General features: G+C 34.5%; 1 protein-coding gene across 1 annotated transcript in view; it reads left to right on the forward strand.

Moving 5' to 3' along the window:
- Window positions 1-5,773: 5,773 nt before the first annotated feature.
- LOC145664519 (protein yellow-like) overlaps window positions 5,774-15,545 on the forward strand; it is a 172,135-nt gene continuing 162,363 nt past the window's right edge. The window contains exon 1 of the mRNA XM_081731257.1: window positions 5,774-5,924. The gene's annotated coding sequence lies outside the window, so the exon portion shown is untranslated. The remainder of the gene's footprint in view (window positions 5,925-15,545) is intronic.

Genomic DNA, 15,545 nt, shown 5'->3' on the forward strand with positions numbered 1-15,545 from the left:
GGAAGAAGATTGTACGTAGCAAAATACTTTAAACACACTTCAATCAAAGGTTTCGTATTAGAATGAAGTTAAGATTAAGTCATGTTTGAACTGTAGAATTTGTAGCTTTAAGTTGATTAAAGTTTTATATAGAGAGAAAAATGAAGGTTTTATTGGTATCTGACGAAATGAAGACTATAGGTAAAATAACCAAGGAATGTCACATGAAACAGAAAATATAGAACAATTGTTTAAGTACTCAAAACTTCATCTTCAAATCAGAACTGACTTGTTTACTCTGGATCTAAAGGGATATTCAGTTTTCCAGCAAAACTAAAGAAATAATATAATAACAAAGACTTTATTGCTTTGCAAATCTGTATGACAGTTCCTTGTATTTCCCTATGGTCTTTCACTGTCAAATTACAACATGATCCTAAGTATTTTTCATGAGGAAACACACGATGACATGTTATGCATGCATAAAAACTAAAGCGAGCATAAGAGAGTGAATGAAGCTGACTTTGGCGATGACGTTAATCAGCCATCTTGCTTGCTACTTGATATGTATGCGTGATATACTTCAATACAAAGCATAGCAGCAGTATCTGTCGGAACTGGCCTGATAGATCTTCCACTTTGAATCAGCGCATTCCCTACATCTCTGGATACCATCTCGAATAGCATCTGATCGAAAAGGATCCAAATTAATATGCTCTGAAAGACACTAAAGTTTCTTGACTCGACTTTTCCACACGCCGATCTCAAATGTACTGTGGATGCTGTGTCTCTTCTCTTGATAAAATGCTTCGATTACTGTGGGTTTTGACTCATATGTGCTCTACAAAGATGTTTTCCTCATATATTTTCATTTTGTACTCCTCAAACTTCGATGAGGGTCAAAGACTGAGCTTCTACCAGATCACATAAATTTCTGTTTGTTCTGCTGACATAACTAGCACTGAATTCTCCCTCTTCTCTACCCTTATCAACTGTAAAAAGTTTGAGTCGTGAAGAGTGGTATTGACCATTATTAGCAAAAATGAAACTAAATACATTTAAACCAATAATTTAGAAAGGATCATCAGTTGATGAACGTTTTCTGAAAACTAAGAAATACACCCATACATTGTCGACTGCTACTGCTATTTTCAAACCACTGGTTTACTGCTGCAATGTTATCCATCTATCTGATGCCGTCTTCATAAAAACTATAGTTATGGTTGTGGGTAACAGTACAGTGTAATTCCATCCGTAATTCAATTTGTTTAAAGCAGTGACTAATTCTCTTTACGAAGCTGTTAAGTTAATTGCCATTACTCTTTGTAGATTTTGATCTTTAATTACTGAATTAACAGAAAACTATCATATTAAGTATTCTTCTAGTGCACATGATGTAAATCAAAGATGTCGAAGTTGTTAAGCTAAATTTAATAATAAGAACTCCGACCTTTGTCTTGGTAACAGAACACCTAGCTTGAGAGGTGCTTCAAGACATTATAGAATAACAGGTTAATAAGTAAAGCTAGTTTTATATTGTATCTTTTTTCCTGTTGTTGCGCGTAACATGCTAATAACATCTTGCTGCCATGCAAAACAGAACGTTTAACTGTATATTCTCCGAGGGTATTTGATTCCTTAACACTTATATTAAAATCTGAAGATTGATTTTTTTTTTCGGGCAGCTTTGTGGGAAGATAGAAATTAAAGTAAATGATCAAGTGACTGGATTTGCATATTTGCAGTTCAGCGATTTTCTCCAATATCCAAACTACAGTATATGATAAGTAGGTATACAATTTGACATGGGAAGCAATGCACTACCAACGAAGTTTTAGCTGATCCGAAATGAAAATCAACCAACACGGGTGGCTTTAGGGTTTTAATTTAGGGAGGTTCCGCCCCCTTACTTATGGATACATATATACATTTGATTGACTAGTAACAATAGGAAATTACTTTTACAGTTGTGGTTGATGCTATTTGTTAAATGATTACCTACCATTAATATAAATAGTGGAAAATATATTTACCTACCCGCCAAAGCCGCCACTGTCAAACCAAGGAGTAAAATAAAAAGGTTTCCAAACTTCTTATACTTTTTAGACATGTAGAGAGGAGTGTATAGAAATAATTCTATGAATAACTCGTTTTAAAATTATTTATAAAAATCCTAATTATTTCAGACAGTTTATTCATTAAACATATCCTACTAATTTAATCATTCAATTACATACATGTAAAAGCTTTCTATCTTCGAGACCCTTGGAGGCTGCCATAACTAGTGACACTGTGAGTTGTTGAAGCTAGCGACCTCCTTTTTCACTGATCTCCAGAAAATGCAAACAATATTGTACAAAAAATATGAATGTTGTAATCAATATTCAGGGGGGAAAAAGGTCACATTCGTCAAAATTGTGTCTTTTCTAACAAAAGTTATCACAGAACTTTTATTTAAATCTTCGGAGTAAAGGGGGAGGGGGCTTAAGTGGGTCCTAGTATTTTTGATTGACTTCAACTGCAAGAGTGGGAATTATAAGAAAACTTAAATAAACACAGAAATTATATTGTGTTAAAATCGAATAATAAGTAATCTTATTTATGAAAGTTGTCACAAAACATATCTTTAACCTGGGAAGGGGAGATTCACTTTCTCGTTCTCAATTGATTTTAAATTCAAGTAGCGGAAATGATTATGAAGCCTCAAAAAGTATACCCCACACTCCATGAAAATCTAATGTTTTTATGAAAAATTATCTATGATCTTTAATTAACTAAACTAACTCTATGGCCTATGGTACCCGAAGGTTCAATGCCACGTACACAAAAATTCTCCCCTGAGTTCTATCCTTAGTCAACTGGATCCAGTTTCTACTTTGTATTCCTATTTCTGCGAGATCCATCTTAATATTGTCCTCCCATCTACGCTTAGGTTTTCCTAATGGTCATTTTCCGATTGGTCTTCCAGTTAAGACTTTGAAAGCGTTCCTACTTTCTTCCATCCTGACTACATGACTTGTCCACCTGAGCCTCCTAAATTTGATGACCTAACTGTTGTCTAGGATCTTAATTCCTTTATCTGAGGAGAGTAGTATTATAGCTAATGAGGGCTAAATTCACCTCTAATGCTTGATTGATTTTAGTTCCGACCTCATTAATATTACGGAAATGAGTCAAAGAAAATGTACATAATATTGAATGAAACCGAATTAGTTTCATATAAGTTATCATGAAACTTTGAAATAAAATATTAGGGTGGGGAGAGTGTAATGCCATTACTTTAGTCTTTACTGATTTCAGCCCATGCAAAGTGAATGATTGTGAAGCCTTAAAAACTAAACAAAAAATTACATCAGAATCGAACAGTCGTAACAAAAATGATGCTGAACATTTTTTTTTTAAGTAAGGGGGAGTAATTGACCCTACTTGAAGGATCGGAACTTAACGCTCATTTTTGAATGATTTTAATCCCAAACACTGAGGATTACGAAAAAGTCTAAAGAAAACGTACATTAAATAAGATAAAAATCAAATGAGTCTTAGAAAATTTATTGTAAGAAACTGAAAGAAATCAGTAGGGAAGAGAATAGGAGGGTAAATCCACTATTTTTTATTTATTGGTTTTAACTCCCTATATAGCGGATGATTGGGATGCCATAAAGAAAATGTACGACATATTTCTCCTAAATCGAGCATTTCTAAATAGAAAATTATTGTGGAACGCACTCTTGAAAGTGTGGGAGACGAATTCACTCTTTCATTCTTGGAAGATTTTAATCTCATGCTATGAGGATATTCCCAACGCTATAAAGAAAATAATATGGGAGTCATAATAGAATAATTTTTCATAATCGAATAATTTTTAAGTGGGTTATGTTTATTTATAATAGGTTTCAGATACAGCACTAGGCCATTTTACACTCAAACATTCTAACATTTTGATAACATAATTGAAAAACAATTTGAGCTCAAGATGGTACAGCACAACAGCAACATTACAAAACTAGCTTATTTATAGATGATCTGAAAGTATACTCATTTGAAAAACAAATCTACAGTTTCTCGTGACTAATTATGAGTACTGACAATTCGGTTTAGAAGGGACCTTTGGACAATATTAACTCTAGCCACTCGAGTGTAAAAGAGACCACTAGACCGTGTTTGTTCTAGCGGGTACGCGAAAATTGATCTAACTTAATAACTGTTCACATGATACACGGCCATTTACAATTTTTTACAAAAATATTAGGTCAGAAATTTTGTTTCTCACTAGAGAAGGTTTGATGTTGGGGGATTTTGAAACGTCATTTTTTGGAAGTGTTCGGAGGTGAGGTACTTGGTAAGATACAATGGCTAAAAGGAAATTAATTACGGAATTTAATTTTTTTTAATGAGTTGGACAGGCCATAGGCCAGATAGGAGAACAGTACTCAATAGTGGGAGCAACATATGACTTATAGAACAAGCTTGAGAAAGTTGTGTTGCATGTGCATGTGTAAACTTGCAGCAAGGAGTGGATTTTACCCCCTTTAGCTCCCTCATACTTGATTGATTGCAACCCACACCAAGCTTTATCAAAATTAGATAAGTTTTACGAGAGCGATCGTCAAACAAATGAAACAAACACATAAATGCCAATGGAATTGAATAATAGAAGATTTACTTACCCTCGTTTCCACTTTGTAAACAGTGACGCTTTGTGGTCATGCAGTTAACCCCTTGCATTCTGTGCGCGTAGACATTACTTCGTTCCTCAGTCAGGTACTTGCCTCAGATACAAACCTAAATAATTATTCAAATCCCATGTATGCAATTGTTTCCGTTTTACATAGCTTCGGTGATCAAAAGGAGAATCGATCCACTATCAAGTAATCCATATAAATAGGTTAGCAGCACTATGTAGCATTGATGCATTTCGGCATGGTGAGTATACAAATTTTCGTGTGATACGTACTACTAGTGCATACAGTACATAACCATAAAAGCTTCCAAGTAGGTCAAGTCTGTTCTAAACACGATATACAAAGCATATACTCGTACATATAAAATATACATACATTTAATTTTATCATCGGCGGATAATTTAATATTCGATAACGTAATATTCGACAGTAAACAGTAGATCTGGAAATAAATTTCAAGTATCTGGAAACAATAAGGTTGAAGTGGAATTAAACGTTCTATATTCGTTGCTCTGTAACGCTGAGGGATACAGATGAAACATATAAGTAATTGATAATAATGAAGTTGATGGAGTGAGAAAGTTAGAAAGATAAATGAAAAACATGAAGAAAAATCATGCACCATAAGTTTGCATGACATGTCATCGAACCTACATCCCTTAGCACCAGAGGTGAACACTTTACCACAAGCCTCTATTCTTTCACAGTAGTTTATGGATAAATAAGCCTGAACTTAACTGGTGCTCCATATTTTAATTTGTTATTTGCTGTTTATCAATTTTGCAAAACCTACTCATTAGCCTTTAACAAGACAAATTTCCTTTCGTTTGCACGATCATGGTGCAATTACAACATGAAAAAAATATACCATTTCCTTCTTTAACTCTCATTAGAGCTGATTGATGTTCAACGTAATTTGACCTAAAGCTGAAAAGAAAAAAAGAAAATGAAAAAGTGAAAACACACTAGAAATCGTTACATAGCATCAGGCCACTTAAAAAGTTAAGAAGGTAACAAGATAAAACATGGAATTTCCCAGATCATGGTCACTGGACGAATAGTTATTTGACCTTTTCATGGAAGGATGAATCACTGGAAGACGTTTCGCTTTTGTTCTTGACCTTCAGGGGAAAAACAACAGTTTTTTTATTCATTGTATTTGCTTTAACTAATAACTGCTCATCAGTTACTGGTCAGTGCTTCTGTTGAAAAGTACTGAGGTAAGGAACTGATAATCAAGAAACACACAGGATAGATATTAGGGTAAGTGTTACAATCGTACTATTTTTAGCATGAGCTCTCATTATAGAATAATATTACTTATTATTCTATTATGGCACTAATAAGTACGGTATACATTTTTCAGCAGTATATAGTATGTAGCTCAACAACAACAAGAAAAATTCTGTTAATTTTAAAAGTGGATGCGACTAAGACATAAAACGAAGAAAAACACTATTTATGTTAAAAATGAAATTAAATCGTTTAAGCTTTATGTCCCACGTTTTTATACCGCCTAGGCTAAAGGAGACGATGATGATGAAAAATGAATGAAATGCTGGAATGAAGAAAGTGGAAGGAAACAGGAGAACCCCGAGAAAACCCACGCACACGGCGTTTGTCCACCACAAAATTCACTTGGCGCGAGTTGGGATCGAACCAAGGACCCCATGCAGCAGAGGTGAACGTTCTACCACTGAGCCACCGCAGCCCTACTTATGTTAGAAATAAGTGAGGCCCGTGGCGTACACAAAGGGTTTCAGATTTTTTTAAAGCTTCTCTTGAGCAATATGGATTACACAAATAAACATTTATCACAATAATGTATATACAGAAACATCTGAAATTATATGAACTTGGGAACTTGAACCCTCCCTTGACAAAGTTTTGCATACGCCGTTGGGCGTAGCTTATTCTACTCGCCTCTATATTAATGATATCTCAAATCCTTTCTACTATCCCGTTTTTATAATATTAGCAGTATAACGCATTATATCAGTATACTGTATATGCTAACACTGAAAAGTATTACAAGGTACTTGGTGGACATAACACTTAAGCTGGAAGAAAACATTTCCTTATGTACAAGTTTTAGTTACATGTCAAGAGAATTGCATTTAAGTGGATACGAGTATAGTGTCTTTTTTAACAGCAAGGCTATTTTAGACTTGGACCTACATCTTAACATACTACCCAATCATATGAGCCTCCGCCGGAAACATGTTAAGAGGAGACATTACGCACACAACACAGAAATATTCTAACATTGGATTTGACTTTGGTGTCCTGTTCAGCAGCAAGGCTATAAGAGACGTGGAGCTACAGACTCACGTGTGATCCATAGCTACGATGAAACTCGAAGCATTCTACACATATACTTATGGACGACATCCCATTACAATGGGAGCACGTGGTTCAGTGGTGTCGATGGCGAGTAGTCCGAGTGTTGAGCTTCGTGTCATAAAACGCAATTCATTTGGTTTTTAAGTTTCTGCGAAAAGCACGGCTGGATTTTTCACTGTTCTCCACATTTCTGTTCGTGTCCGCGTCGTGTTGGATCACAAAGAATCTTGAAAAGATGCACTTTGAGACAAAAGATTGATTTGGGACAAATTAAAAGAAAAAACTGGTAAAGTCCTCGCCTTTGATGTGAGTGGACCGGGTTCGATTCCAGACCATCTGAGTTTGTAATGGACCACACTGTGTTCTTGGGTTCTCTCGTTTCCTCCCACATGTTTATTCTATCGGTTATTTAATAAATCATTCACATTTATTAATCCTCTGTCTCCTTTAATCTAAAGGCCAATCGAGTGATGTTATATTTCAAATTTTATTTACTTTTTATTGCACTAAAATATTTATTATTCGCAAAACTCTATAAGAAGACGGAATACTTTATTAATTTATATTTCTTTAGCTAAGCACCATTACTTAACATATTGGATATTTAGTTCTTGATAGCACTCTTTACTAATTATCTTGATATTAACATCTTGAATATAAATTACTACTTATCTTGATTATCTTGAAGATATAGTCTTTTATCCGAGAAAAATTAATTAACCTATGAAAGTGATCATATTTGTAGTAGTGTTATAATTAGTCAAAACTTTTACAAACAATACTCATAGTCCTAATCCTTACTTCACTTCTGTAGAACAAATATTTTCGATTTTCGGTATTCTCTTGTTATTCTTTTGGAAGAACTTTTTCTGTAGGATTAAAAGGTTACTTGTCATCAGAAACGTTTGCAGGATTTCTTTGAAGAGAGTGAGGGGTGATAAATAACCGTCACACAAACAACTCGCGAATAAAAGATACCTTGATGCGCATAATATTTATGTAAAACAATTACAACACAAACACACACACACACACACACACACACACACATATATATATATATATATATATATATATATATATATATATATATATATATATATATATATATATATATATATATATATATATATATATATACTAGCTGAACCTGCGCTCTCTACACAGCGCGTCATTCGCATATGAGTATAAATCTCCTTCTCATTCCTGACAATATATGTACATGTCCCTTTACAGACACAAGTGAAAGACGTCTTGATTTTAAAAAAGATCGGCTAGGGGTATCAAAAAGTGGAGATTTTTTCGATTATTTTCTCTCAATATATCGCACGGTTTGCAAGATTTGAGCCTACTTCCGGTTGGAGTTTCTAATTCATGTATGACCAGTGTTTTCTTTCTTCTTGCATGCAGTATGTAATAAGTAAATACATTACATATACAATTAATTATAATGTCAGTTATATATGGTGTTTATTGGGCAAAATACTCAAAAAATAAAGATTTATCTTAAGACTCGAGAAATGGTTATTCTTCCTTTTTCACTATTATTTGGCCATGGAACAAACGCCTGAGTCATATACAACCCCAATATACAACATTGTAGTGTTGGAATGTATAACGCATAGGATATGATGTTTTTTTTATTTCAACGCTTCCAGCGTACCCTTAAAAAATGTAATAAAGAAATAATGGCCATGTTTTTTTTTTTAATATTCAATTAGAACTGGATAATCTACGCAAAATTTCCAATGATAAGTGAAAAAGTCATCTTTCTAGAACCTGTAGTTTCCGAGATCTCATTGTCGAAAGGATTGATCACAAACATATAAACGTAGTTTAAAAGAACTCGGAAGATGGAAGCACAATTCACATGCATTGATTTTAGAGAAGGCTTATTAAAATACAAAGGTTTTGAACAATAATTTTATATCATAAACTTTATGAAAAAGATATAGTTAACTAATTATACTATTTAAAGTACATATACTTAAAATGTTTGTCTCTTTTAAACGTGAAATCACACGTAACAGTAGATGAAAGATTTGAAAGCCAAAGTTATAAGTTTTGTATATATATATAGCCTATATATATATATATAATAACTTTGTTAACTACAACAAATATATATGAAATACTGTAGTGGACGAGTAAGCAAATCTAACATATTTTGACATGTATTTCAAAGGTCCGACCCTCTTTTGAAAATCCAGAGGAGGGCAATTGTCCGCTCTTGCCCACGCTGCGGGAACCTATACTTCTGACAGTTTATAATATTAGCCTTCTATCGCTAAAATCAACTTAAACTGAATTTTCTTATTACGTTTTGTTTTGATTCAATACCTCAGTGTATAGTTATACAATAAATAAATACTGATATCCGCATTGTTCCATCTCCCTCTCTACTTTTTACTTAGATACAACAAACCTAAAACAACTTCTCTCATATTAACTATTAATATAAAAAAATACTTTGTCTACCCTTCCCTCTGGTCTAGTGGTTAGCGCAAATGGTCACGGCTTCGATTCCCAGTGAGAGAACATTGAACGCAGTATGGGGAGTCAGATATCACACTACATTATTTGTTCACTTCTCGCATAGCCTTGGTACCGAAAAGGGATGCTAAACTTCAACCAACCAAAATAATACTCTCTCGCTTCATTACACAGCTTCTAGTACACAACACAGCCTAACACCCGTATAAACCATCCAATTATTTTATACCTACTACGTACTGTTGCTCACGAGATGAGAAATTGTTTGTCCCATATCGAAATCTAGACGAGAATTATGTATATTTTTAAATTTGAGACGAGACGATAAACATAATTTTATGAGTCTTTTGGGTAACAGTAGTTCACTCAAGCCCCAAATACTGTTCTAGCGTTACATGATCCATAGTATAAAAATTATAAGTTGATAAAGTATTTATATGAACACCATGACGAGTATTTTTCAACATTTAAAGATTCACATGTCATTATACTACATTCTCTAATAATAACCAGTTGAGAATGCTCCAAGAGTATTGCCAGAACGAACTTGAAAAGAATGGAGAGATGAAGCGGGAAGGATAACTGTCATTGTTCCAAGATGTAAAAGTAAATATTTTTATCCGCACCTTCTTTTTCTCGCAAAAAAATAGCAAAATATCATCTCTCTATGATTTACAGTTCTCGAGATGGGCTGCTTAAATATATAGAAATTCGAACTTTTTTGGCCAATATCTTGGGAATGGTGGCCAGTTGGCCAGCAGACAGTTAATCAGTGACCACCGGCTACTATTTGGTACCAAAATGTTCACCATCCTCTTAGATATTGATCAACACCAATATGATCTCTGTGTGACTTACAGTTCCCGAGATTTGGCTCATTAAATCTCCCGAAATCGGAACTATCTTTTGGCCAATATCACGGGAACGACAAGTCATAGAGACATGATATTGGTGTTAATCAATCCCTAATAGAATGTTAAACATTTTCGTGCCGATATTAATTGATGGCCACTGGCCAAACCAGTGGCCAGTTGGACATTAGCCACGGGTTACTATTTAGCACCAAAATATTCACCATCCTCTTAGGTATTGGTCAACATCAATATCATCTCTCTACAACTTATAGTTCCCGAGGTATGACTCCTTAAATATCTGGATTTTGGACATTTTATGGCCAATATCTCGGAAATGGTAAGAGTGACGAGAACAATTTAATCACTTTCTCAGATAGGTTTTGATGCTCTATCGAATGCAGGGTTCAAAATTGAAAAAAAAATCGCAAATAACAGGCAGACAGACAGACAGATATACAGACATAGAGAATTCAGTAATGAACTTTTTAAGTTCGTTGAAAATGGTCCGTTGTTGTGTCATACTTTACGTGGACCTCTCGTGGCGCGGAAGGGTTATGATCATTTTTAGAAGTGATTGAGAAATAATCAAGGTATAAATTTTGTACATAAATTTATGAATCGAGTAGAAACGAAAGAAAGCTTTTCAATACGAGACGAGGAAACATTATTTCTCGTCTTGTTTCGTGAGCAACACCATTTATACTGACTAGTGCAATTAATTGTAACACTTTTAACATTCCTATATACTATATACTATAACTTTAACTATTACTACTATTATATAATTCACTAATATATTTTTTCATCTCACTAATGTTACTTTCCCCCACTAGGTATGTTCTCATTCCTTTTCTTCTGTCGTATTTGTAACTTCTTCCTCCAATTACAGTACTCATAATAATACCTTTGTATCTTCCTTAATAACCTCACATGCTGTTGCAAATGAGATGAGAATGCCTTTCTAAATTCGAAACGAGACTAGAAATTTCAGGAGTCTCGTGGGCAATACTAGTTCACTCAAACAGTGTTTTAGTATTCCTCTATTCATCCTATAAAAACTAAAAATTAACAAGTAAAATTCAGTTGGTGAACCGAACTCAAAAGTTCCCGGCCTGCAAAACTACCGAACAATCAATGTTGCCAAGCCGAGAATTTCCCTGGCCAACCTGGGCCACCAAATATAGCGATATTCTTTCCTTATACGATGGGCTACTTGCCCACCAAATTTGACTTAGATCCAGCCAGTAGTTACCAAGAAATAAAGTACTACATAAAAGTTAAGTTGAGGCTGTTTGTGGCCGAGGTCGGCCATAAAATATAGCTATCTTTATTCCTTAGAATAGAATTAGATGGCCAACTTTTTAGGCAGTAGGCTAAGGAAAACGAAATAACTAAGTCCTATTAATGACTGAAAGATTATGAAGGGGAATGTGATACGTGAAATTGTGGATACATTTCTAAAAGTTTTCCATAGTGGTTCTCGAACTGGGATGCATTGATTCTCAGAAGTAAAGTTAAATTCACTAGACTAGGAATCAAGTCGCGGGCTGGGGAGGAGGGTCAGATAGTGTCCACAGGCCATAGTTTGCTTTACTAGCGTTTCTGGCATGTAAAATTTTGGGAGGACATCAAAGAAAGTGATATAAATGGTACTACCTAGCCCAACCTGTTTATTATCTTCGATGCCATTTATTACCTTTCTGCTTACCTTTACGGACCACCTGGGCTATATCAAGGACTGTTATAATCGTTTCACAGCCTGAATATTATATTCCAATATATTATTATTATTATTATTATTATTATTATTATTATTATTATTATTATTATTATTATTATTATTATTATTTGTATTCTGTTGTTAGTAAATAAATTAAACTAGATTAAACTGAATATTTTATACATCAAAATATTCCGGGGACGCGTCCCCCTTGTTCCCCCCGCCAGAGACGCCCGTGCTTTGCCTCTGACAGCCTTAAAGATGGACCACCACCAAATAGGTTTAAATCCATTCAGAAGTATATATATACTAGCAGAATAACCGTTCTTCGTACGGAAGAATACGTTTCATTTCAGATATAAAGGGCTGAATTTAAATTTAAACAGCATTGGAAGTGTTACTGTTCTTCTCAGCGACCCCAAAAACTATGTATTTGACACTAATATCTGGCATTTTCAGTCATTTTTTCATATCTCCCGCTTCTCACAAGTTACGGGAGCTGAATTTGGATTTAAACGTCATCGATTATGTCACTGTTCATCGCAACGACCCCGAAAACTAGGGATTTGACACTAATATCGGTCATTTTCGACCATTTTTAAATATCTCTCCTCCCATCCTCTATATTGCGCCGTCAAAGTGAAATGATAAAAAACATCCCAAGCCCAAACCTCATCTATGATTGAGATCAGTCGGGTGGTTCAAGAGATGTTTTTTCATGAGTAACTTTCATTTTTACATTATATTATATATATACTGAAGTGAAACTATAAGCTTCCAATGCTTACGCCGGGAGCTAATTAAGCAATTTGCAAACTTAGTAAATAGCATTTATGACTGTTTAAAAATACGCGTCATTACAGATTATATTTCAATAATAACAAATATGATTTGAGTGTTATTCACACCTCACCACCTTATTTCACACCCTTTACGGACCTCTCGTGACGTGAAAGGATTCTAGCCGAAATAATAAAAAAAAAAATCAGTGCATAAATTTTGTATATTCATTTACAAAACGAGACGAGACGAGAAAGAGTTCTTGGAGAATCGAGATGAGACGAGATTTCTACAAAATTTACGAGACGAGACGAGATAACTTTGCTTCTCATCCCATAGGGAACACTGATAGCTTATGCCTGAACAGCTTCCTGTAATTTCTTGTACTAAAAACTCCAGTATCCAAACAATAGACACATATTAAGACATTTAACAAGGAACTTTGTTATCCATGAATATACCGTATACTATCACACTCACTTAACATTCTACGTCCTAAAACCACTTCCTCTTACAAGAGAGGAATTTCTTTTTTGAACTGTTGATACAAAAAGGGCGAAATTTACGCATATTACAGATTTTCGATATAAATAAGAATTTTGCATTTACTTTCACAAATTTAGAATTTTCATTCTAAAGGAGCGCGAGTAGCATTCAATATTGCAGATACGGAGGATAAACAGATTTGCTTTCAAAATAATGCATGAAAGACACGAAATTTTGAATATAGAATCTTTTTGCTACACAGAATACGAATATCTAGGTCGTTTACACAAATTTAGAGAATTCCATTTCGAAGAGGTGGAGAATTCAATTATCTTATTACTACATATTTCTTCTGAACGTTGAATACAAGGACATGAATTTGTAATATGGCAGGTGCCATATTGTTCTCGGTTAACATGCCGGGCATTTTACTAATAATTGTCTAATAACTAAAGTATATCAGTCAGAACAAGTATTTCTTATAATGAGGCTATCTTATCAATTGATACTTATTGTGCTACCATTGCAATATTCTTAACCACTGTAGAACAGAAAGTTTGCCTTGGACATGCCAAATACAATAAAACTAATTTAATTAATTATATTTGATTATGTGCAAGAAGGAAATGACTGTTTGAACCGCAAACCGTTGGCAATATAATAATATTTTCTAGTTCCACCAATTCAAGGATCTTTATCAATGCCACACATTCACTTTATGAAAAAAAAAATGCACTTATACACATATTTTTTTCTTGTTTGAAATGTTGGACACATTCTTTGCGTACAGGAAGCGTGATCTAAAGGCGTTGCTCGAATTCAGATCTACTTTTTATTTATATGATTGTCTGTACCACCCTTCACTTTCTTAATCTCAGCTCAGGTCCACTACAAATTTCAAAATAATACGTATTATTTGAGGCAATTGTAATGGCCTTATTTTAAATTGGTGACTAGATTTTGAACACACCCTTCCTGTATGTAGAGTTAGTTGCACTTTTGAAGCATAAGAATTATTGGGAGTGCACCCTCTTTCTATTGCACTAACTCATTGTTCTTGGTAATTTCTATGACCCAATACAACTTTTAGTACACAACATGTTTCTTAAAATTTAACCCATATAATAAATGTATTAAACAAATGTCTTTAGTTTATACATCTTAATAGTAGTATTGTTTATAGTTTGTCTGTACCTTCCTAGAAGTACTTACGGTTTTTCAAAAGATCATTCAAATTAAGCAACCTGCGCTATGATTTCAAACAAAAGTAGAAGGATATTTCTCAGTATTATTAGCACTTAAGGAGAAAACAATGTTCAAAGATGAGGGTCACACTAATCGACAGATCTCATTGAGCTGAACAAAACAATTAGAACGACTATGATTAATTCTTAAATTTTTATTTTTTGTTTACCTTATTGTCCAAAGAGGACACATATATTATTTAATAGATGACATCGAGAAACCGCGGTGGCACATGAGTAGAGCGTTCAGTTCTCGTGCACGGGGACCCTGGTTCTATCCCAGCTCTCGCCAAGTGAACTTCTTGGTGAACAAATACCGTGTAAGTGCGTTTCTTGGAGTTTTCCCGTTTCCTACCAACGAACTTTCTTCATTCCACCATTATCCACGTTATCATGGGACGTTAAACTTTAAAACAAGATAATATCGAGTTAAACAAAATTGTAAGTTCGAGGGTAAATTCTCATATGTAGTTTTCAAGAGAAACTCATTTTTACGAAGCTATAAAGTATATCGTTCGTTATCCGTAATAACTGATACCCTTTCATTTTGAGGGTGAGTACGGTGCCTCAGTGGTAGAGTATTCACCTCTGGTGTGTGGGGTCCTTAGTTCGATCCAAGCTCCCGCCAAGTGGGCCTTGTGGTGGACAAACACCGTGTTTATGTGTTTCCTCGGGGTTCTTCCGTTTCCTCCCACTTTATTCATTCGACTATTGCATTCATTTCTCATCTTCACTGCCTCCTTTAGCCTAAGCAGTATAACCGTGGGACGTAAAGATTTCATTTTCTCTTTCATTCTATTAGGATAGATTGTTAATTTCTCATGTATTATGTCAAGTCTAGGAAGCTTAGGTGGGCAGGTCATGTAGCTAGAATGGAAGAAAGTAGAAACGCTTTCAAAGTCTTGACTGGAAGATCAATCGGAAAACGACCTCGCGGAAGACCTACGCGCAGATGGCAAGGCAA

This window comes from Thermobia domestica, chromosome 11 (genome assembly GCF_964235325.1).
Source record: "Thermobia domestica chromosome 11, izTheDome1.hap1.1, whole genome shotgun sequence".
Classification (NCBI taxonomy): domain Eukaryota; kingdom Metazoa; phylum Arthropoda; class Insecta; order Zygentoma; family Lepismatidae; genus Thermobia; species Thermobia domestica.